Source organism: Taudactylus pleione, unplaced genomic scaffold, assembly GCF_031769625.1.
Source record: "Taudactylus pleione unplaced genomic scaffold, aTauple2 ptg000094l, whole genome shotgun sequence".
NCBI classification, from domain to species: Eukaryota; Metazoa; Chordata; class Amphibia; order Anura; family Myobatrachidae; genus Taudactylus; species Taudactylus pleione.
The window spans coordinates 879,389-902,181 of NW_028284496.1; positions in this window are offsets into that span (position 1 = coordinate 879,389).

The following is a 22,793-nucleotide window of genomic DNA, read 5'->3' on the forward strand; positions in this document are numbered from 1 at the left end:
GGTGAGTAGTGGAGTATTATGCTACTTGCACAAATTGGAAAATTGAATACACTGTGCTCTGATATTTAAGCTGGGACACACCAATGGTATATAGGTAAAAATAGGTAATGTATTTCACCATAAGCATAACATATAAAATCGTCTCATTTATTAAATCTGAATTGAGACATGAATAAAGTACACAAGTATTTAAAAACTGACTGTAGATTAAGGAGTTGATCAGGCTCCTGATCTACACATTAATAACAATGAAACAAGTTGAGTACTACAACAAATATTGTAACAATTAATATTCCTGGAAACAAAATCAATAAAAAATAATAGAGGAAATCTCTATATATTGGTAAATACATATAAGATGGTGTCTCATGTGTTCCTTATAGGATTAAGATTTATTAGTTATATATGGGATCATTTCACAAGGAGTTAAAACCAATTGTTCAATTATCCAATGCTTAGAAGTCTGCTGCTATTTATACAGCAGATTTGCAAATGGAGAACATTCTGGCTTGAGAAAGGCTACAGTGTAGCCGAAACGCGTTGCTGTTCTCCTCAAATATTTCCTGGATACCATCTCTACATGACCACTTTATGTCATTCTTATGTGAAAAGCTGCTGACCATTAAATCCATTGGCATGAGATTCCACTTGTAAAGGCTGCTCCTGATACTGAGACAGGCTCCGACTACAGAACAACACACGTGGTCTCCCCTCCTGCTGGTGAACCACCTGATTGTGTTCTGCTCCAATACAACCAGAGATAAGAGCCACCTGCCGGTCACCATTCCCCAGCCACTCCATCTGATCATACAAGGACGGAGTTCAGCCTACTTGTGGAGCCGCCTCACATGCGGTCTGACAGCCCGACCGCCTCACTCGATCCTGGATGGAACGGAGACAGGCGTCTCTTACACGTTTTCATTTCCTTGTGGTCCAAACGTCCTCCGGTCCTACCTTGAACCCATTTACAGGTACTTTGCCCCTTCATTTATACACTGTACATTTCACGGGACTGCACCTATAGATCAACAGGGGTTCATACCGGATTTCTGGATTGATTACCCTTGAATGTGGATTTATGTTTCTACAATTCTATTCAACATCATTTTTGATAATCCTATTTATTAGGAACATTTCTCTTTCATAAGGGACATCTCCTTTCTTTATTTACAGGCAATTGTTCATATATATGTACCAATCTATAGAGATTTCCTTTATTATTTTTTATTGGTTTTGTTTCCAGGAATATTTATTGTTACAATATTTGTTGTAATACTCAACTTGCCTGATCAACTCCTTAACCTACAGTCAGTTTTTAAATACTTGTGTACTTTATTCATGTCTCAATTTAGACTTAATACATGAGACGATTTTATATGTTATGCTTATGGTGAAATAAATTACCTATTTTTACCTATATACCATTGCTTGTGTCCCAGCTTAAATATCAGAGCACAGTGTATTCAATTTTTCTAGCAAGGTTGACAATCACCTTTTTCTTTCACTGCCGCATTGCTATGTGACATCTCTGGCTTATTAGCGCTAGGTTATTTGTGTCTGGTTACATGCACAAATTGGATCTACATTGTGTGTCTTGGAAATATGTGTATATAAGTTGGTAGATGTAGCAGTTTCAGTACACACCAGCAGATGCCCTGAGACAATTAACAACCCAATAGCTTAACGAATGGAGTGGTTTTATTGGTGTTAAACGAGATACAGTCGTACTCACTGTTATACACTTGTTTAATGGTTGGTCATTCAGAACTCTTGTAGTAAAATAAAATAATAACAACACAGTATATCACTCACACCTGCAGTAGCACTTTCTAAGTGTTACAAATAAGAAGTTCTATGTCACGGGTTACACCAGACAGAATTTTTTTTTTTTTTAACATTACATTTTTGCCATCTTTTCCATTAGAACCCCCTAGAGGCCATTTTGTGAATTTCCAAAATCAAGCATAGGTGATAAGTCTAATTACCAGTATTATTACTGTACTATTATTGTGTCATTGTATAGTACCACCATATTAGGTAAAGCTGTATAGTTTTGAGTTGTCTTAGTGGTGTGAAAGCCCCCAGCATGACATAAACATGCCTCCTTTTTCCATGCTACATTTGTCCCGACTATGGAGCTTATTCTGCGTCAGATGTATCATAGCGCACAGGTGCAAATGCGAATTTATGCTGTTTTGTATATGACCGTCCCATTTTGAGTGGAAGGGAACTCTGATCTGTTTTTACTTGAAATAAGGTTTCTGGGACAGCAAGAAGCACTCCTGAAACACTAGGGGCCCGTTGTATACAGATTCCCGATTTTCCTGGATCGGGAATCTGCGCATATACAGAATGGGCTTACTCAGCTGGCCGGCGCCAGCCGGCATCGCCCTGCCTGCATGGTAGTGTCTAAATCCCCTTCACGGAGAGGACTCTGATGTCATTAGCCAGTGTCCAGCGTCATTCCCTACCATCCAAGTGGGCATAGAGGGGTAATATAACCATGTGGCGAGCCACCGAGCCCGAAGCTTGTTTAAGTGGGGACAACTTACTTGTTTAGCCGGCCTTCATGGGCATGAAATGCACACCTGCTCTCACTCATATCACTTCCAGGTCCCTAGCAAGAAGGGGATATAAGCTCTACCCTGCCTGCATAACCATGTGCTTCAGTGACACAGTGCAGTGAGTGAGGACACAGCTCTCAACACTAGCAAAGGTCGATGGATAATCCACTAAAATTGTGACTGTCCCACCAAAATCAGGACAGTTACGCAGTATGAATGTGTGCACATTGCTGACTACATTTGCAAGTTACTTAAATAAAAAAAAAAAACTGCCTTTCAGTATAAGTTAGAAAATGAAGTTCAAAGCCGCAGATGTTTGGCATACTGTGTATACATGATTACTGTGCCATCTTGTGGCCATTTGAAAGAACTGCAACTTAACAATCTATTGCATCAATTTAGTTGTAGCTCTTTAAGTTTGTATTGATTAAGCCTAAACAAACATATTTGTAAACACATCTTGGTGACTATGAGCTTCATATTGGAAGGTACAATGTCTGTGCATTATTGCTAATATATTGATGTGCATATTTGCTTTAGATAAGAGAAAATGTACACGTGGGCCACTAGGTCCAGGGGGTCCCACACTGCACACCCTGCAAATTATACTTGCCTCTCTGGAGTCCCTTCATGTCGACCAGCGTTGCAGACAGAAATCATTGGGAAAATGGCCGCTGCACATGCACAGTAGAGAAGTCTCTGGGAACATAATCCGGGAACCATTTTACCGTAGTCCTTCACATGTGCAGCAGACTCTGGCACAATACCAGAGTCTACTGTGCTGCAGAAAAGGAAGGTGCAAATACAGAGGCTGCACACAGGTCCCCTCCTCTCTTAAACTGCCCCTGTATGTAGCCTTGGGAGTGCCTGGCTAACTTCCATCCCCTACAAACCCCATTTTATGTAAATATTCTCTGCAGCTCTTGGCTCTATGCTATCTGTGTGGGACTGCAGTACACGTGGATGCTTATAGGGGGAATTTGTGGAGGTGCAGGGGTAGAACTATGGGAAAAAATAGAGGCGCTGCCACCGGGCGCCAGCACTGAAGGGGCACCTTCTCCATTGTCCATAATATATTCACCCCACTTAGTGGTGTAAATATGTTCCAGGAATCTACCGTCACGGCCGCCCAATACATGGAACCTCTTCCCAGCACCTGAGAAGCCACCATAATCATATACTAGTGGAGAGCTCTGTGTCAGATCATCCGCTGCTGCTTCCATCTATCTATAGCCTGTCCCCGCTCATTGGTGTTGCTGTGGAAGGCTGTGCTGGGATCACGAGTTTGATCCCAGCATCAGCCAACGTGCAGGGGCAGGCAGAAGGGATGTGTCCTCAGCGGGACACATCCGTTGCCGGCGCTGGGACAGTAATGTCCCTAGCGTCGGTGCAGATACCGCGGGCACCTGGTGAAGGGACAGCCTGGTCCCTTTCACCAGTGCCGGCGGTACTGTGGCACCGGGAGAAGCTTGGCTCCGGGCGCAAGCTCAGCGGAGCTTGGCGCCCGGCAGCCAAGAAGCGGTGGGTAGCTGGCGCTGGGAGAGAGTACCTGCTCCCAGCGCCGGTCAGGCGTTGGGCGCAGCGGGCGTTTGGCTCTGGCCGCGAGCCAAACCTGGCTCGCGGGCCAGCAGCCAACCAGAGGCAGACGCGATGAGCCAATCGCGGCTCGCCGCGTCATAGCCCCGCCCACTCGCGCCGTCTTGTATTAGACGGCGCCGAGCGGGAAAGTGCAGTTCGGCGGCGGAGAGGGAGGAGAGAAGACCTCCCGAAGAGCAGCAGTTCGGCGCGTCAACAGGGGCGGCGGCTGCGGAAGAGGCCAGAAGACGCCGCTGTCAAGAAAGAAGAAGAAGACAGGCGGCGCCGGCTGGAAGAAAGGAAGAAGAGGCGGCGCCGCTGGCCAGGACGGGCCAGCGGCCGAAGAATGCGGCTGAGGACCGGAGAGGACTGCGGGGGAGGGAAGTAAAAGAGCGTCACGAAGCTCCCCCCCGCAGCCTCTTCCAACGTAGCAGGTAGGTCCTCCGTGAGGCCCACCATATACCCCCCTCCCTAGACCACCAGGGTTGTCGGGCGCTAGGCCAGTGGAGCATTGTCGGGCACTAGGCCCGTGGGTAATTAGGCGGGCACAAGGCCCGGGGCATTATAGCGGGCATTAGGCCCCATGAAAGGATTGCTCCATTAGTAGGTGTAAGTGGCCTGGGTACTAGGCCCAGGTCACTATATAATAAAGTAGGCGGGCAACTGCCCGAGCCACCCACCATATAAGGTGGTCTGGGCATTAGGCCCAGACCGCTAGGCGAGCCCCACAGACAGGCAGGCAAATAGGCCTGAGCCCCATAAAATGTGGTCTGGGCATTAGGCCCAGACCCCTACCAGAGCCCACCGTTTGGCAGGCACCTAGGCCTGAGCCGCAGGTAAGACCCTGGGCGTTAGGCCCAGGGCCCTGAGCCCATTAGCTGCAGTGCTAACAGGCGGATGATTAGAGGTGTGAGCAGTGGTGGAGAGCTGTACGGCTTCCACCCATGAGGTAGTGGTCTCCCCAGTCACCGAGAAGAGGAGCTGGCCAGCTCTGGATAGGTAGCAGACATTTAAAGGGACAGCACTGTGTTTTGCTCTTGTGTATTTAGTCTGTGTTTGGTGTTCCGTGCAGGGCAAATGTTTAGTTTTTGTTATATCTGTCGCACTACACACACTGTAGGTTGAGGGTGATGCCGTTTTAGTATGTGTAGTTGCTTGACATAGGTTTAGGCCCTGCACGGCTGTGTTGTGTATCTCCTTACAGGGACCTGTAGGCGAGTGAGCGGACGAAGAGCAAGAGTGGACACGGTGAGGAATATCTGCATGTACTGTCTCTTCGTTTGTCACTATCTATCTCCTTCCTTCTGGGCGGACGGTGAACCTTGCAACCCGGTGCAAGGACGGATCTTCACCTGGTGCGTGAGTACCGATAGGTGAAAATTCGGGATCTGAGGCCAAGAGTGCCAATGATGATCTTCACTTAAAACCTGAATTTATCCCCCGGTTCGGTAGGGCGCGTCGGTCGACGTGAGGAAGGACGGTACTCACCTCGTCTCCTTCCCCCTAGGTCATCGTGTCCGTGTTCTATTCGGAGGTTCCAGGACCGTCTGCTCAACACACGGCCTGAAGGTGAGAGGGTGCGACGCAAGGTAAGTAACAGATGTACACCTGCACGGCAGCAGGCATTGCACCGCACCCGCCCCTCACATTGCTGCCCCTCAGCAGCTTCTTATGCCGGTGTGACACATAAGGCGCCCCCTCACCCACAACTCCCACTCCCCGAAAAGGGTGTTTTTGGGGCATATCCTGCAAATTTACTTTAATAGACACAAATTCACATATTCTGGGATGAACTTACACCACTGTGGAGGTGTTATGGTTTTGTTGGGTATATGCAGAGTTCAGTTGTTCATGCTAAACTACCATATTTTATCCACCACAAAGGTCTATAATAAAATCTCAGTCACAAATTTCATTGGAAGCTTCTTTGGTCCTTCTGGATCTATCTGGGCACATTTGATGGTAGCACCTATTATCATGTTTAATATTAGGATGTGCAGCCCAGCCCCTCCTTTTTCCTATGTGTGTGTATTTAAGGTACATTTAAAGGTGAGACCCCCTTCTCTTGGGTTAGCACTTCTCCTACCTTGCCCAGGTGATTTTAATTGGTATGGGTCTTTGCATTGTAGTACACACATCTATGAAAGGTAAGTCTTAGATAAATGAATTACTGTGTCAGTATTAGGAATGTTAGGGACGCACCTGTATAAGGTTCACCGTGACATGGTAGGTGGGTAAACATCTTTGGCCAAACATGTACTAAGAAACCTTACTTTTAAAACCATGTTGATCACTAGAATTCTTAGTGCTTATAGTGTGCACCTGCTTCTCCCCCTTTCTTTTCTGCTGTAAAACTACAGGTGTCAGCATGGTAGCACCTATGATCATGTTTAATATTAGGATGTGCAGCCCAGCCCCTCCCTTTTCACATTTGATACTTGCCTACTATTCATCTTTCCTCTCTGGGAGATTGCCTGCATTGGATATGCAGCTGATCAGTGTGGAGGGTGGGGCCAGACACCTCCCATCATTAGGTGAGGGCCAAGATGACGCGTTTCTCTGATAATTGTTTAAAAGCGCCATGTCCCGGCTCATATCACTAGAAAGTGGGCAGGATGCAGGAGAGTGGTCTACTCCTCCAGAAGTCCATGGTGACTCTCCATAATTCAGGAGTCCCCTGGACAGTCTGGGAGAGTAGGCCACTATGGCGCATTTCACAATCTAAGCACATAAGTATGCACACATAAACCAATGTAAAATCTAAATAAAATAATGTATAGTGTAAAAGCGTGATACATAAAATAAAGACAGACCAATCTCCCCATACTTTTATTACATATCTCAAATATAAATTAGACTCTAAAGAGCAATTTTTGGAGAAAAGGTAAAGGTTGTGTTTAACTACGAGTGAATGAGTTGGTCCAATTGTGACAAAGGAAAGGCCTAGGGAAAATGTATCTGCCTTTTACCAAAGGTCAACAGCGTTAAATGGTCAACATTCAAATGGTCAACACAAAAAAGCTTGACACATGGTTTTTCATTATTGTTAGGGTTAGAGTTCGGGTTAGGTTTAGGGGTTAGGCTACAATAACAAAAAAATGTAATGACCTTTTTGTGTCGACCATTAAATGTCGACCTTTTATCCCGTTCGACCTAAGTCACTGGTGACCAATTACCTATTGACATAATGGCTCTATCAACCTATTGATACTGCCAACTTACTGACTGTCAATCTTCTGGTATAGACCTATTGACTGTCTAATTTGTGATTGTAGAACTAAATATCCACACCCGCTTAATGCAGCCAGTAAGGAGATCCTGCAGTGGCCACACATGAATGAGATTAGACACGGATGTTATGTTGCCTCTCCAGTGGGTTGCAGATGGGGAACTCCCAGTGTGTCTGCATGTGGTGATCCTACCTAAGGTAAGATTTTGCATTTTATGTTGCATCCCTGATGAAAGAACCTAACATGAGTTCTGAAACGTCGGACTAACCTTTCTGCTTTTTGTTGTCTACGAGTGCCACCGATATCTACACTGTATACACATCAGCTCAACCTGCCTGCCTGTTCTCAGAGGGCACTTAGCAAATCTTACATGTTGTTTATTGTAAAGCAGTGCCATCCCCAAAATGTAAATACTTTATTTTAATAATAAATAATTTTTCTTCTATCCTTCCCCATTACCTAATAGTGTATCTGCTAATTGACAATTGGATATTTTGTTGTTGTTGTTATTTTGGGCCTGCATCTATTCTATGTGACCAGGGCTGGTGCGAGACTTCTCAGCATCCTAGGCAAAACCTCAATTAAACACCCCCCAGAGGAAGGCCTACTGGCCGAAACGCATTGGCTGATCCACGCCTCACACCTACTACTACAACATACATACAGTCTAAGGGCCATATTCAATCAACGGAGGTTTCTGCAGGGAAAAAGTATCAGGCGCGTGCCCGCTTATTCCCGTATTCAATTTGGATCCGGCAAAAACGGGACCCGGCGGATGGTCTGACATCGGGGATCACTATGGGTACCCCCAATTTGGCATGCTGAAGGTAAGTCGGGTTTTTAAATAGACACGGCAGGTGCATAAATGCGCCTGTGAAGAAGTAATGAAGAATAGCATTTATATTTTTTTGGGGGAAAAATAACTATTCCCATCAAATTTGGGGTACATGAAAATGGGTGCAAGCATATTTTTAAGTCCCTAAAGTAATTTTTTAAAATTCTTCAAAAATGTACCTGCCACAACCACCTGCATTCTAGAAAACACCTGCCGCAGACAAGGGAACCCCCTGAATCAATTTTGCTACTTAAAAACTTTGTTCCCCATTATTATTTTTCTTCGCCCCCCAAAATGAAAGTTAATTTTTTTGGGGTGTCCTGAGGATTTTTTAAAAAATATTTTGACACAGATTACTTTTAGGGGACACTCCCAGGGCTGCAGGCTATTTTTTTAAGCCTGCACCCCTAAACCACAATTCTGCCCTTTTTTTCGTCATGTATTACATGGAGAAAAGTTATCCCCATTTTTTAACAAAGACTTTTCGCACCAGCGAAATATGGGGATAATTGAAACAGGCAAAAATGACGTCCCATATTGAATATGGCCCTAAGCCTCAACATCCCGCAATTGCCCTCGATCACGTGACCATGACCTAGAAGTACCGGGCTGTCGCTGGAAAAGGATGCGCCAGCATGCAGAGCGCTCGGGCCAAAGGCGTGTGGGACCTAAGGTGTGTCCGCATACCGCGGGCCACCTCGCTAGTAAACCGACGGGAGCGATTGTTGCGGGTAAGACTGCCACGACAGAGCACTGCACAAAAGGAGCAACAGGAACAACACCGGGCACAGCGAGGTATCCGGAGACTGACATGGACGAAGGGGTGCACCACAACGCATCTACTAAGCGGGACGCCGCTATCCGCACAAGGAAGGTACACTATCTGACTGATTTTTTCAAGTTAAACACCAAGGGCAAAATACCTGGCATATGACTGCTTTCCACTAACTGTGTCAATGAACATTGCAAGTTTGGCCAGTCACAAGTCTATGCCTGCCAGCACATTGTGCAACAGTAACTGAGTATCCCTTTTGAGAACTGCTACAAGCTTTTATGCTACATATACACCATACAATCACGGTCCTGATTGCTTCACAAGTGATACAGTTATTTTGTGTTAATAAAAACACTGATCAGCATTTAGGGCCTCATTCAGAGGCGGTCGGAGGATGCAAGTGGTCGCTCAGGAACTGGGCGGTCGCTTGCATCCTGACCGCCCGCCTCTGTTTCGGTCGTTAGGCTGTGGGTTAACACCCACAGCTCTAACGACCGCTAGGGTGATGGTCGCGATGGTCATTGACCATTGCGACCATCGGGGCTTACGACGAGACCCTAGGGTAGGGTCTCACTTGTCGTAAGCCCCGGAGAGCTTCTGGCTCCGTCAGAGCCGGAAGCTCTCCACTGACATCACTAGTGATGTCAGTGGGGCCTCCCCCAAACGGCAGGCGTACCCATGGGAACACCTCCGTTTGGGCTGACACCCCCCCCCCCCGGCCCGCCTTCCAAACGGGGCGAGCTGTCAATCAACATCGACAGCTCGCCCCCTTTGGAAAGAGACCCGCTACGACCAGCGCTGTCGGTCGTAGCGGGTCTAACGCATGCGCATGAAGGAGCCGGCTCCCTCGTGCGCATGCGCACTAGACAAACATCGAGGCGGCCGTGCGGTCGTAGACCGTACAGCCGCCTCTGAATACAGCCCTTAGTGTATTACCACTCATTATTTACACACCACACACTACAACATAAGGGTTGGGCGCAGTCAGAGAGCCTTTATTTACCTAGGCAAAACCTCAACCTACTGAACACCCCCCCCCCACCACCAAAGATCCACAGGTGAAAGTGAGGAGGTGACATCTTAGGAGTTCCACAGCCGTCACCTGCATTTAGTACAACAAGAATGTCTCTCTCAGAGATATCCTTAATATTGTGATAGGCAGCCTCTATGCCTAAAGCTGCCTCATGGTAGAGCTGGCCCTGTATGTGACAGTAGCACATTTTTGTGTAAGTACATAATATATCAGCGTCTCTGAACATTGTTTTTTACTTTCTAAATATTTTTTTCACCAGGGTGGGATGACATGGGTGACTGAGCGTGAGCCAGGTCTACACTGCACCTGAAAGGTAATCAGTCACTTGTAATAGTAATGTCATCGCTGGCGAGAAGCTGAGCTAGACGTGGATCCCATCTCATCTAATAGGCTGTGGCCAGTGGCGTAGTCAGCTTTGGACAGGAGGGGGAGCTGAAGATGGAAAAATAGACACACTAGGCCCCATATCTCATGCACAGAAATACCCTTCACTCACCATATATTGCATATTGCCCCCACACACCATTTTCTATGTTCCATAGTGCCCCCACACCCAATTTCTATGTCCCATACTGCCCCTACACCCACATCTCTATGTTCCATACTTTCCTACACCCCATCTCTATGTTCCATGCTTCCCTACACCCCATCTCTATGTTCCATACTTCCCTACACCCCATCTCTATGTTCCATACTTCCCTACACCCCCGTCTATGCTTCACACTGCACCCACAGCCCAATCTCTATGTTCCATACCTACCCCATACTCCATCTCTATATTCCATACCATCCCACACAATCTCCACTCCACTGCCCCTACCCCATCTCTATGTTCCATACTGTCCTGCACACATACCTCCATGTCCTGTATTTTGGGACAGTGTGTGGATGGAGCAGGGAGGTGGAGGTGGAGGGGGAGGCAGAGAGGAAGTGTGTGGGTGGAGCAGGGAGGTTGAAGGGGTGGGGGGAGCAGAGAGGAAGTGTGTGGGTGGAGTAGGGAGGTGGAGGGGTCCGGGGAGTGGACAGGAAGTGTGTGGGCAGAGCAGGGAGGTGGAGGGGTGGGGGGAGTGGAGAGGAAGTGTGTGGGAGGAGCAGGGAGGTGGAGGTGGTGGGGGGAGCGGAGAGGAAGTGTGTGGGTGGAGCAGGGAGGTGGAGGGGGTGGGGGGAGCAGAGAGGAAGTGTGTGGGTGGAGTAGGGAGGTGGAGGTGGTGGGGGGAGCAGAGAGGAAGTGTGTGGGAGGAGCAGGGAGGTGGAGGTGGTGGGGGGAGCAGAGAGGAAGTGTGTGGGTGGAGTAGGGAAGTGGAGGAGGTGGGGGGGAGCAGAGAAGAAGTGTTTGGGTGGAGCAGGGAGGTGGAGGGAGTTAGATGAGCAGAGAGCAGGTGGCTGGGAGCTAATTATGCAGGTATAGCTCTGAGAAGTTAAAAGGGGGGACGTCTGAAGATCTGGGTTTTCAGAGAGAGCATTATCAGGAATGGGAACAGGTAATGAGTGCAGTCGACTGTATAATCAATATCAACACATAATACCCATCATAACATTTTTATAAACCATATCTAGAGATAAAGGTATGGGTAGTATATACAGGGGTGTGGTATGAAAAGTCGATTTTCATGGTTAGAATGTTGACATGTTTATAATGTTGATATTTAACATGTCGACAACAGGATGTTGACATACAGTTTTGCTTATTGTAGCCTAATCCTAACCCTGCAAATAAGCAAAAAGTTTTTATGTCGACATTCTGGTGTCAACATTTTAACCATGTCAACATATTGCTTGTCGACCTAAAGTACATCTCAACATTCTGACTGTCAACATTCAGAACCTGTCAACATTCTGGTGTCGACATTCCATATACAGTATAGTGCAGTCTAAAACTGAATTATAGTAGTTAGAGAAGGGTATATAGAGTATAGAGTTTATAAAACAGGATAATGACCTCCAACTAGAATCTGTTGCCAATTTTAAAATAAATTCTTTGTTGACTCCTAAGATTGTCTCCAGAACTTCGCACTGGAGAACCAGCATATACTATATTAAAGATGCTCAGGAACGCAACCAATCCAGTGTAGTCAATACCACGCAGTCAGGATAAATGCAGCACATTTTACCGAATATGTTATAGACTCCAATTACAAAGAGAAATAGGCTTTAACAAATAATCATTTGTGCTTAATCACCGCTGCTTAGAACAGTTACCTGCCGTGGGATGGCCGGGGGGTGCGATGCCCAGCTATACCCTTCATTACCTCTATTCCCCCAACTCCCAGAAACAAGGCAGGAACAGCAGACAGGTATGAGTTCACCAATACTAATATTTGCCAACCTTTCATTGAACCCCTCTGGGAGATTCGGAGATGGGAGGTGCATGGGCCATGGCACCACTATGATGTGATTCACCACACATGGGACCTCATTCAGAGTCGGTCGTTGCGGCCGCACGGTCGTACGCCACCGATGTTCGCTATACTGCGCATGTGTAAAGTTCGCAATGCGCGTGCGCAAACTAGCCGCAATGATCAGAAATTTCTCTCTCCTTGAACACAGCCAGGTCGGTAGTTTGAGTGACAGAATGAGGCGTTTGTGGGTGGTAACAGGGGAAGGTGCTTGAAAACGGGGGAGTGGAGATCCGAACGCAGGTGTGCCTAATTATGCGAACGGCGTTTTATGGGAGTGCATACGGTTTATGGGAGTGCATAATTAACAAAGTAGCATCATGGCACATGTGACATGGGAGGTTTTTACACTGACGTGATAGTAGAGCTTAAGAGAGGGTATGGTCAACCTTAAGCTCTACGACCAGTTTCGATGGTTCCCGATGGTCTCGATTAATCCTTATATGCCCGGAGATGACGTGCAATGCGTACGAGAAGGGGGCGTATTTTTTTGAATTCCGATCGGCCAGCTACCGATCCGAACTTAGAGACGCAACTTGCAAGGGAATCATTTGAATATCCGGCCCCTTTTCCCGTACGAACGTGCAGCCGCTTTGACCGACTCCGAATGAGGTCCATGGTGCCATAAAGCCCCAGCACTGAGGAAGTAGGAGGGACCCAGAAGGCTAGTCTACACTCCCGGGAGTGTGGGAGAATCCCCAAAATTCAGGAGTCTCATGGACTTTCGGGGACAGTAGTCAAGTATGGTAATAATTCTGCATATTACATTAGGGGGTCAATTCAATTAGTCCATGGGGATGCAAACACAAATTACAGGGTCTATAGCTGCCGTCGCGTACAGTCGCAGTTACTCGTGGGGGGGATATAAATGAATTGTCCCCCCGATGTCAGCTTACAGAGCAATGTACCAACTGTTATGAGAGAGACAGTTTGGTCAGATATCTGTGACTCATTTACTAAAATAGCGTCAGAGTACAAAACTTGCACTAAATCATAGCAACCAATCAATAAATATATATATATTGTCTCCCTATTTCTACAGGCATGTAAATTGAACTACCCCCAGTGTAAGTGTAATAAATTTATGTTTTCTCATTTTGTGGGACTGGCTATGATCTTTTTAGGTGGTGGCTAACCCCGTGTTGGGTTTAAGACATGATCCATATGGACTGTCGTCATTCTTATGTGGGAAAATAAAAAAGATCTATCATCCCAGTAAATTAAAGGTGGAGTGTAGGTATCAGTTGTTTAAAAGCGTAATGCAGTATAGATAGCCCAATTTGAATATATGTAAATTATGTTACCCATAATGCATTTTGTTTGTTTTTGATTCAATGTTTTCAAGCTTTTCCTGTGTTTTTTTTGCATAAATAAATTTATATATAGTGGTTTGCAATGGAGTAAGGGCCTGATTCAGAGCCGGACGCTATTTGCGCTCGCTCGTTCAGAAAAAGGGGCTGGCTATTTAAATGAACCGTACGCACTTTGCGGTCTGTTCACGCCTCTATGTCTGAACGAGCGAACAAAACACGCGAATGTAATTTTGAAAAAAACGCCCCCTGGCCGCTCGCATCATACGTCATGTCCGCTATTTATTAGATTAATTGAGTACATCGAACAGCGTATGAACTGCTCGCTATTCTTGTGGTTGGTTTTTCCTACCACAATCATGCGAGCAGTTCTGACTATAAAACAACCAAGTGACGTGGTCAATGACGCTGCTGTATTAATTATGCACACCCTTAAAACGCCCGTTTTGACCTTTAAGCACGTCTGCGTTCGGATCTCCACTCCCCGTTTACAAGCACCTTCCCCTGTTACCACCCACATACGCCTCATTCTGTCACTCAAAATAGCAGGCATTCGCTATTTAGCGAGCACACGATTTTCGGCCACACTGACTGGTTCGCGCATGTGTATTAAAATCCGTACGCATGCGCAGTTGTGCGAACATCGGTAGGAACGAACGAGCGGCCGCTTACGAGCGGCTCTGAATCAGGCCCTAAGTTCTATAAAAGATATATATATATTACAAAGAGAAATAAAAATTATACTCTCCCTATTTCTTCACATGTGTGAATTAAACTACCCCCAGTGTGTGCTATTTTTTTTTTGTAGAAGCAGTCATTGGAGGGGTGCGCCAGTCCCTTAGTTTGCCAGGAGCGCTCGGACCCCTAGATACACCCCTGATCAAATATAGTGAAATACCGTTTTTATTTCAGTTTCAATCTAACAATACTGACATCCACCATCGGTGGGATCTATCAGCGTACCAGAAAGGAATATGTAAAGTGTACACCAGCAAACGCATAAATCAACAAGGTTTATGGCCCTGATTCAGAGAAGCTCGCTATTTGCGAACGCTCGCTCTGAATCAGAGCGGGCCATTTTTCTTTTTTTCCCTGGCTTCCAGGCCTCTCGCTAAGCTGTGGGAGACCACCCACAGCTTTAGCGGACGGCCTGGCGACGGTCGCGATTATTGCGACCATCGGGCTTGAGAGCAGGAAGTTCACGACTGACATCACGTGTGAGGTCAGTAGGGCCGCCCACAAACGGTAGGCGTTCCTTCGGGAATGCCTCCATTTGTGCAGCCACCCCCCCGACCCGCCTACAAAACGGGGCGAGCTGTCGATCAACATCGACAGCCGCCTCGTCTTGTAGCGAGCCCCGGAGCGAGTGATTTCTTACTCACCACGTGTGCACACTGCCTGGCCATCGACCCGCTTGGGAGCGCCATGCGCTCGCGAGCGGATCTGAATCAGGCCCTATATCTGGACAGAAAACCTGCTGTGGCATCAACTGGTGCTCTGGTCTGCCTGCTCCCACCATCCACCAATGCATTTCAACTAGAGTCTTTATCAAGGTGTATATTCTCCCTGGTGGACTGAAATTCCCTTTTATCCCCCATCCTTCTCTGTCATTGGTTATTGACAGGAAGTGGTCCTTAGCATATTTTTTTCACATCGCTGCTGCGGCAAAAGATGCGATGTGAGCAGCAGCGTCCATCTCTGAATCCGGCTCTGAGTTATGCGACATATATACATGACACACCCATAGCGCGCCCATAACACGCCCATAACACGCCCATAAGACCTTGCAGCTGTATAGCCACCTCTCAGTCTCTGCCCAGGAATGCCCAATGCATCACCAATACATTTCATACACCGTGTGACTCAATTGCACCTGTGACTCTGTGCGCACACACCGCGGGACGCATGAGCTGTGCGACTTTGACGCAGGCGCAGTTGAATGTAACATTGACCAGAAATAACTGCATTGCTCAGATTCAGGCCCTCACTGTCATTTTGGACATCGCCACTACAGACCATTCAGTATTCACTGAGCAATGGGCCCGATTCATTACCGCTCGCAACTGCAATTACGCACGCAATCGGCCGATGGTTGCTTTCTGCACATGCAGTGCGTGTGCGTGAAGACTCCATAGCAGAGTGTACATAGACCCATCGCAGAGTGATTGACAGGAAGTGCCATTTTGGGGTGGTGACGGGGAGGTGGTCGGCGAATCGCCAGCGTGCCAGTGCATTTGAACGCCGCTGCAGGAGTATGCATAAACTAGGCATTGCGATGCCATACGCAGCCTGAGGACTCATAGCGTGCGATGAGATAAGTAATTCCTGAGTAAGGTCAGACCTTGTGCAATTGTGCGTGAGTCTGCGATGGTACTCAATGTTACCGATGGTTTTGCAGTCTTGCTCAGTATTACGGATGTGTGTAAGCAGGGTTGGACTGGCCCACAGGGGTACAGGGGAAATCCCCGGTAGGTCCCACTGCCTGGGGGCCCTACCACTTGCTCTAATGTCAGTTTCAGACTGTGCACTTGAACTATACATTGTTATTCTATTAGAGGGTCAGTTAAATGGTCACTAATGTCTGTCCAAGCTTCTGTGGGGGCTGGCCTCATCCCCTGACCATGCCCCAAAGCATGGTCCCCTACCACTGGATTCCCTCAGTGGGCCCTTCATGCTCCAGTCCGACACTGTGTGTAAGGTAAAGGGGGCGTCCTTATGTTAGGCTGCGTATGGCATAGCGATTGCAATCATTAGCATATCTTCGCAGTGAGAATGCGTGTGTAATCGCTATAGCAATCCTTACTGAGGGGTCTATTTACTAAGCAGTGTTAAGATACAGAGTGATAAGAAAGTGATAAGATGGCAGCCAATCAGCTCCCAACTGTCATCTCACCTCACAGGCTGTGTTTGCAAAATGACAGTTGGGAGCTGATTGGCTGGCACCTTATCACTTTCTTATCACTTTTCACTCTGTCTCCTAACACTGCTTAGTAAATAGACCCCTGAGTCAGGCCCAATGTTTACAAATGCTGCCTTTTAAAATGTTCTACCTATGTGCATTTACATTTTACACTAATGTATTTCCGATCATTTAATCTGGAGTCTCTGGTTGAGTGGGCACAGCATGTCACTGAGAGGAGCAGTATATAACATAGGGAGACTATGTAACAGTGTTTTGTCTACAGGCGATTAAAATGGCTGTCTGTGACTATGCATATTGCTGTAGTCACAGCAGGCTTAACATTTTCCTTTACATTAGGTAATGACACAGACATGTCAGAGTGGTGCGAGAAGACAGCATGATGTACCACGAGCCCGGCTGATTGGCACGCTGCTGATCTGGGATTTCCACTTGACGCAATAATCCACAAAAATGGCAAAAATAGATGTAACAAACCTTGCTTGCTAAGAGTCAGACAGAAAATAATAATAAAAATTATTTAATTTATAAAACGATAAAAAAATGCTGATAAAAAACCTGTCTAAACCTACAACCATAACAAAAAAAAAATTCCACTCAAAAAAAAAACCGTGCAGCGTGGATGTGTCCTCTGTGCAAACCACTGTGCATAGTAGATTTCACAATTTTTTTTTTTAAGTGGACGTGGACATGCCCCCTCTCTCATCACCCGGGTCAGTCATTGCACTCTTTGGCCCCACCCTCATGACTCTAAGGGGGTCATTACGCTCGCAAGCGGGTCGATGTTCCCCACTGCGCATGCGCACGATGGAGGGAGCTCCGTTGTGCGCATGCGTGAGACCCGGGGAGCGACGGGCTTTCCATCGCTTCGGGTCTCACACCAAAGGGGGCGTGCTGTCGATGTTCCCATGGGAACGCATACCGTCTGAAGCCGGCCCCACTGACATCACTAGTGATGTCAGTGGGAGTGATTTTGGCTCTGATAGAGCCAAAATCACTCCAGGGCTTGTGGCAGGGAGACCCTACCGCAGGGTCTCCGTCGCAAGTCCGATGGTCGCGATGGTCAAGACCATCGCGACCATCTTTTTGGCCGCTCGCATATGCTGTGGGTGGTCACCCACAGCTATACGAGCGGCCAGGAGGCCGCTCCATTTTCATGGAGGAGGGCCCTGATTCAGAGCGAGCGCTCTGGTCAGAGCGTTCAGCTCTGAATCAGGCCCTGCATTTTATCCTTCCCGTATTTGTACAACAAAATGTTTTCTCTTACAGGTGTAAGTCCCCAACTCAAAAATAGAAAGAAACACAGCACTATAATGGTGAATAATTACCAATAAACAATTCTTAATCCAATATATCAATTTAATTTCACAGTGTGCATATAAAAAACTATAAAACATTTTCTATATATGCTTATTCAACACGTACACAATATATACAAATGTATGAACGCATTAATGCTCCACAATTATAATATTATTTAATTTTCACACTTCTAAAAATAATAATGTGCTCTTGGATACAATGACAATTATTAAACCTCAATGGATCACTTCTATTGTCCAAAAATATATGCATATATATCAATTAGACTGTATATTCTGAGGGTGTTCCATATAGCAGATTTTAAATCGCCTCTGCAGTCCCACCGTGGCTGGTTTATATACCTGCAATAGTTTCTATTATGTTTAATTGCAAACCTATAATGGGTAACAGACACAGTTCGTTCCTTATGGGATACCAACGGAGCCAACTGTAGTTTAGTTGTTTTTAGGCTCAGAAGACATCTATCCCCGCTGGTATTAAGACCTCCGCCCTTATGATATGGAATGTCCTTTTCCGCTAGGTATTATTATCACCCGTGTACAATAGAGGTCATAGAGACCGGTGGAGCCAGCTTGTGACCAGCCACGCGGGCTCCAGTGAGATCACTCACCGCTATTCTCCAGACGCAGTCTTAATTGAAAGGCTCGCAAGTTTTGTCACTCCACCACAGGTATTATGCACATGTAATGTAGTTTCAGGGTGGTGCACCAATTTCCTTTGAAAAAATCCGGTTTGGTTGGAACAAACGCGTCTGTAGATTTTACAGGGCTGGAAAATACTATAACAGGGCTTGACAAATTTTTCTAAAATCTAGGAGCCAGGATGAAAGTGTAGGAGCCAGACCACCGTCCCCCCCAAAAAAATTACAGGAGTGAGTGAGGAGCACAGCTCTGTGTGTTATATAACTGTTATACACGCTATACTAGTCCACAACATGGTCACAGATGAATGGATACAGTAAAATGGAGGCCCCTTCACTGCTCTGCACAGCTCCCCTGCTCCATCCCCCACCCTCCAGTAATAACGGACCACATTTCACATAAAATAATGGTGCCAGAAAGTACAACAAAACCCCCCTCCCCTCGGGTTACACCACTATCCCTCTGAAGCTGCTCCGCAATCCCTGGCCACGCATAGACCCTACTACCGGAGAGCTCTATGCAGCCGGAGATAGGAGACAGTAGACAGCCGGGACGTACAGGAGGATCAGCGTAGACTTGGACAGACAGCAGGGATTAGAGCAGGCCAGGATGGAGAGGAGTCGTCAGTGTAGGCCGGGACGGACATAGGCACAGCAGTCACCGCAGGCGACACTCGTACTGGTAGCCACAATAAAAACAGCAAATGCTTGGATGTGAGAAAGGCCATCCAGGCAGAAACGCATTGGAGTTAGTTGTGCATGATATGAACACCGCAATACTATAGGCACGAATCTCCGCCGGAGCTGATGAGGATCTGCTTCCTCCCTCACTGCAATATCTGGTAGCCAGGCAGCAAAATCTGGTAGCCATGGTGACCTGGCCCCTGGGATTTGTAGAGCCCTGTACTATAAGTTGCTCACTGGATCTTTGTGGTGGACATTCCTGTTATAACTCTGCTACAATATTGCCACAGCGAAAAAAAGATATACTGCGCTCAGCTAGCAAACATTACTAACGTGCGGTATCTATGAACCAAGTATGGAGTTAATCTATGTTTAGCACGTATGATATGATAAGACAATATGTAACAAATACTTAGTAGACAATGTGGATATTATGTAATAAAAAATGATTTATTTTCAAAGTTGGCTAAACCATATAGAGTGGAAAACCTGCACATGCACACAAACAAACAATATCCTACCAGATCAGTTAGGAATGAAAACAAATCAGCATTGACTATTCAAGGACCATAGGATATATGGATATATTGGAGTTCATACATCCAAGCATTTGCTTTTTTTATTGTGGCTACCAGTACGAGTGTGCGCTGCAGACTAAGAATATCCAGACTGAATTAATTACCCATTCAACAAACGTGACCACCGATCAGGTGATCACATCACGGAGGAGACTACTAGCAACTCTACCATCTGGAGGAACATAGCCGGCAGGGGAAGGAGCGGTGAATCTCAGGGTGAGACAGGTAAGTCACCGGTTACACAGGGGGAGACGCACGGCACGCTACTCAAGTGAGCGGCGGTGCCGGGCAGTCTCCCGTTGGACACAGTGTCATCCCCGGTGTTGCAGGTCAGAGGCAGCTTGGTCATTCAGGCAACCTCCGATACTGACACGGTGAGCGGATCACACTGCAACCAGGAGGCTACTGCTCCCCGGCATATACACCGTACTCTTGTCCCCGTGAAGATCATCCCGGGCACCATACCTCAGACTGTACTTTTTACCACTTCTTGCTGCCACTACAGCGGGACGCCGCTTTCTGACTAAAAGACTGACATCAAGCATCCAGATTCATTTGGGATCGTGCATGCCAGTGCACCTTATTACTTTTAGTAATATCACCCCTTGGCCTGATATTCACTATCCATTTACCATATCCTGACACATATACCCTATGGTCCTTGAATAGTCAATGCTGATTTGTTTTCATTCCTAACTGATCTGGTAGGATATTGTTTGTTTGTGTGCATGTGCAGGTTTTCCACTCTATATGGTTTAGCCAACTTTGAAAATAAATCATTTTTTATTACATAATATCCACATTGTCTACTAAGTATTTGTTACATATTGTCTTATCATATCATACGTGCTAAACATAGATTAACTCCATACTTGGTTCATAGATACCGCACGTTAGTAATGTTTGCTAGCTGAGCGCAGTATATCTTTTTCTCTGTCAATACTTAAGGATCTGGTCAGATATCCTATACAGCAGCTCGCTTGCATCCTATGCCCTCTAGAAATCTTGGTGCGCTAGTATCCATTTGTTTTCTTCATAATATTGCCACAGCGACTGGATACAAAATTGCAAAATTGGAGGCGATTGAAAAAAATCCTCCTACCCACCACCTGGTATATAAATAAGCTTTAATTTGCAAGTCCTACACTCGCAGATCCACCGTGAATGTAGCTTTGACGCGATTCATACTGGTCAGGAATTTTTCAAGGTAAAATAAGATACTATTTCTTAACAAACTCAGATCTGCATTTAAACATGTGGAGTGTCTTCAATCTCATTTACAGTGATGATTCTTTTGACTCTCAGGGGTAAATTTACTAAGAATCAAGTTTGGTCCGAGATTGTCCGAGTAAAAACACGCTCAGCATCGCTGGAACAGGGGTAACTTTTGACAGCTGAAACACTCGAATTTACCAAGAATTGTGTTTTGCTGAATCGTGTTTTTCGATGGTGTATGTGACTGTGTTTCTCCCCAAGTTTCCTGTGTGTGATGGCAGCCAAACACTCCCGAACAAGCAGCCTGCACATAGTGAGATACCTGCTGGCTGCTTGTGTGTAACAATTATTAAAAGAAAGGCAAGGGTACTGGGCTTCAGCCTAGGCCTGGGGTGCTCAGGAGATAAGGGAGCCCTTTATTGGGGGGGTCCCCACCTCCCCTGAGATCCCCGGCCTGACTAGCTTGGGGTGTTAATGCTTTGGCCAGGGTGACCCAATGAAAGAGTCCCCTTGATGTGGCATTACACTCCGGCTAGTTTGAGTCCGGTGCTGGTTTTAAAAATACGGGAACCCCCATGCCATTTTTTTCCAGTATTTTTAAATCAGGATTGGCTCACAGAGCCCAGTGCTGGTTCATAAAATACAGGGGAACCCTACCCGTTTTGTCCCCCTGTACAGTTAAAATCAGGACTGGCTCAGCAGCCCGAAGCTGGTCATGCTTTGGGGTGGGGGGACCCCACGTTGTTTTTCTTTTAACATTTATCTCTTTTTTGGCTATTTACAGGCAGAAACATACATGACCACACTGATCTGTATATGTTTCTGCAGTACTCGCAGCTCACAGGCAGGTGAATTGGTTTCCTGAATTTGGACATACGTTTTGTCCATTCCCATGAGTGTTTTGAAACTCGATTCTTGCTAAATTCCCGATTCCTATCTTTACTAGGGAAAAGTTTCTCGAGTTTGGCCGATAGTGAATTGAAGCGTCTTTGCTAACTCTCCCGAATTTTCCTGTAGCAAACGAGAATTCTCTTCTGAGTTTGAATCCAAACTCGATTGTTAGTAAATATACCCTGTAGTAGTGCCATATTTTATTTTACTTTACTATTTTCTGTTTAATAGAGATTAATTGATGTGTCCCAAGCACCATATAACAACGTTCACATATTATTGTCTGCTAGAAGTTTCCTATACGTCTCTTGTATTAAACAAAATGTCAAATTGTACCCACGCTTTGCTATTTTGTGCTATTATTAATTGTACCTGAACATTGTGTCCATTTTTTTCCAGCTTTTGGTTGTCTATATGGAGTTATACTAATAACCAGGTCCAGCGCTAGGCTTTGCTGTGCCCAGCGCTGTTCTGTGCTGTCGCCCCTTTCCTCCTTCACTCTCTCCCCCTGGGCGTATATCATCAAAATAATGCAGGGTGGGAGGGTGGGCTCTTCCTGCGCCCGATGGATACCATAGCGCGATGGACCGACTTGCCCATGCCTGGAGCCGTCCTTGACTCAGCAGTTCCAGGGAGCGCGCCTCCCTGCAGTGCAGGATCTGCTGAGCGGGTTGTGCCGGCCCTGCTAGTAACCTCACCACTTCTCATCTCTTTATATACACTTTTACTTACTTTACTAATGTTGGCACTTTAGAGCCTATTTATCATTAAATATTTATACCATATTCCCTGAAAACACCCGTTTTCGGGGTATATACACAATT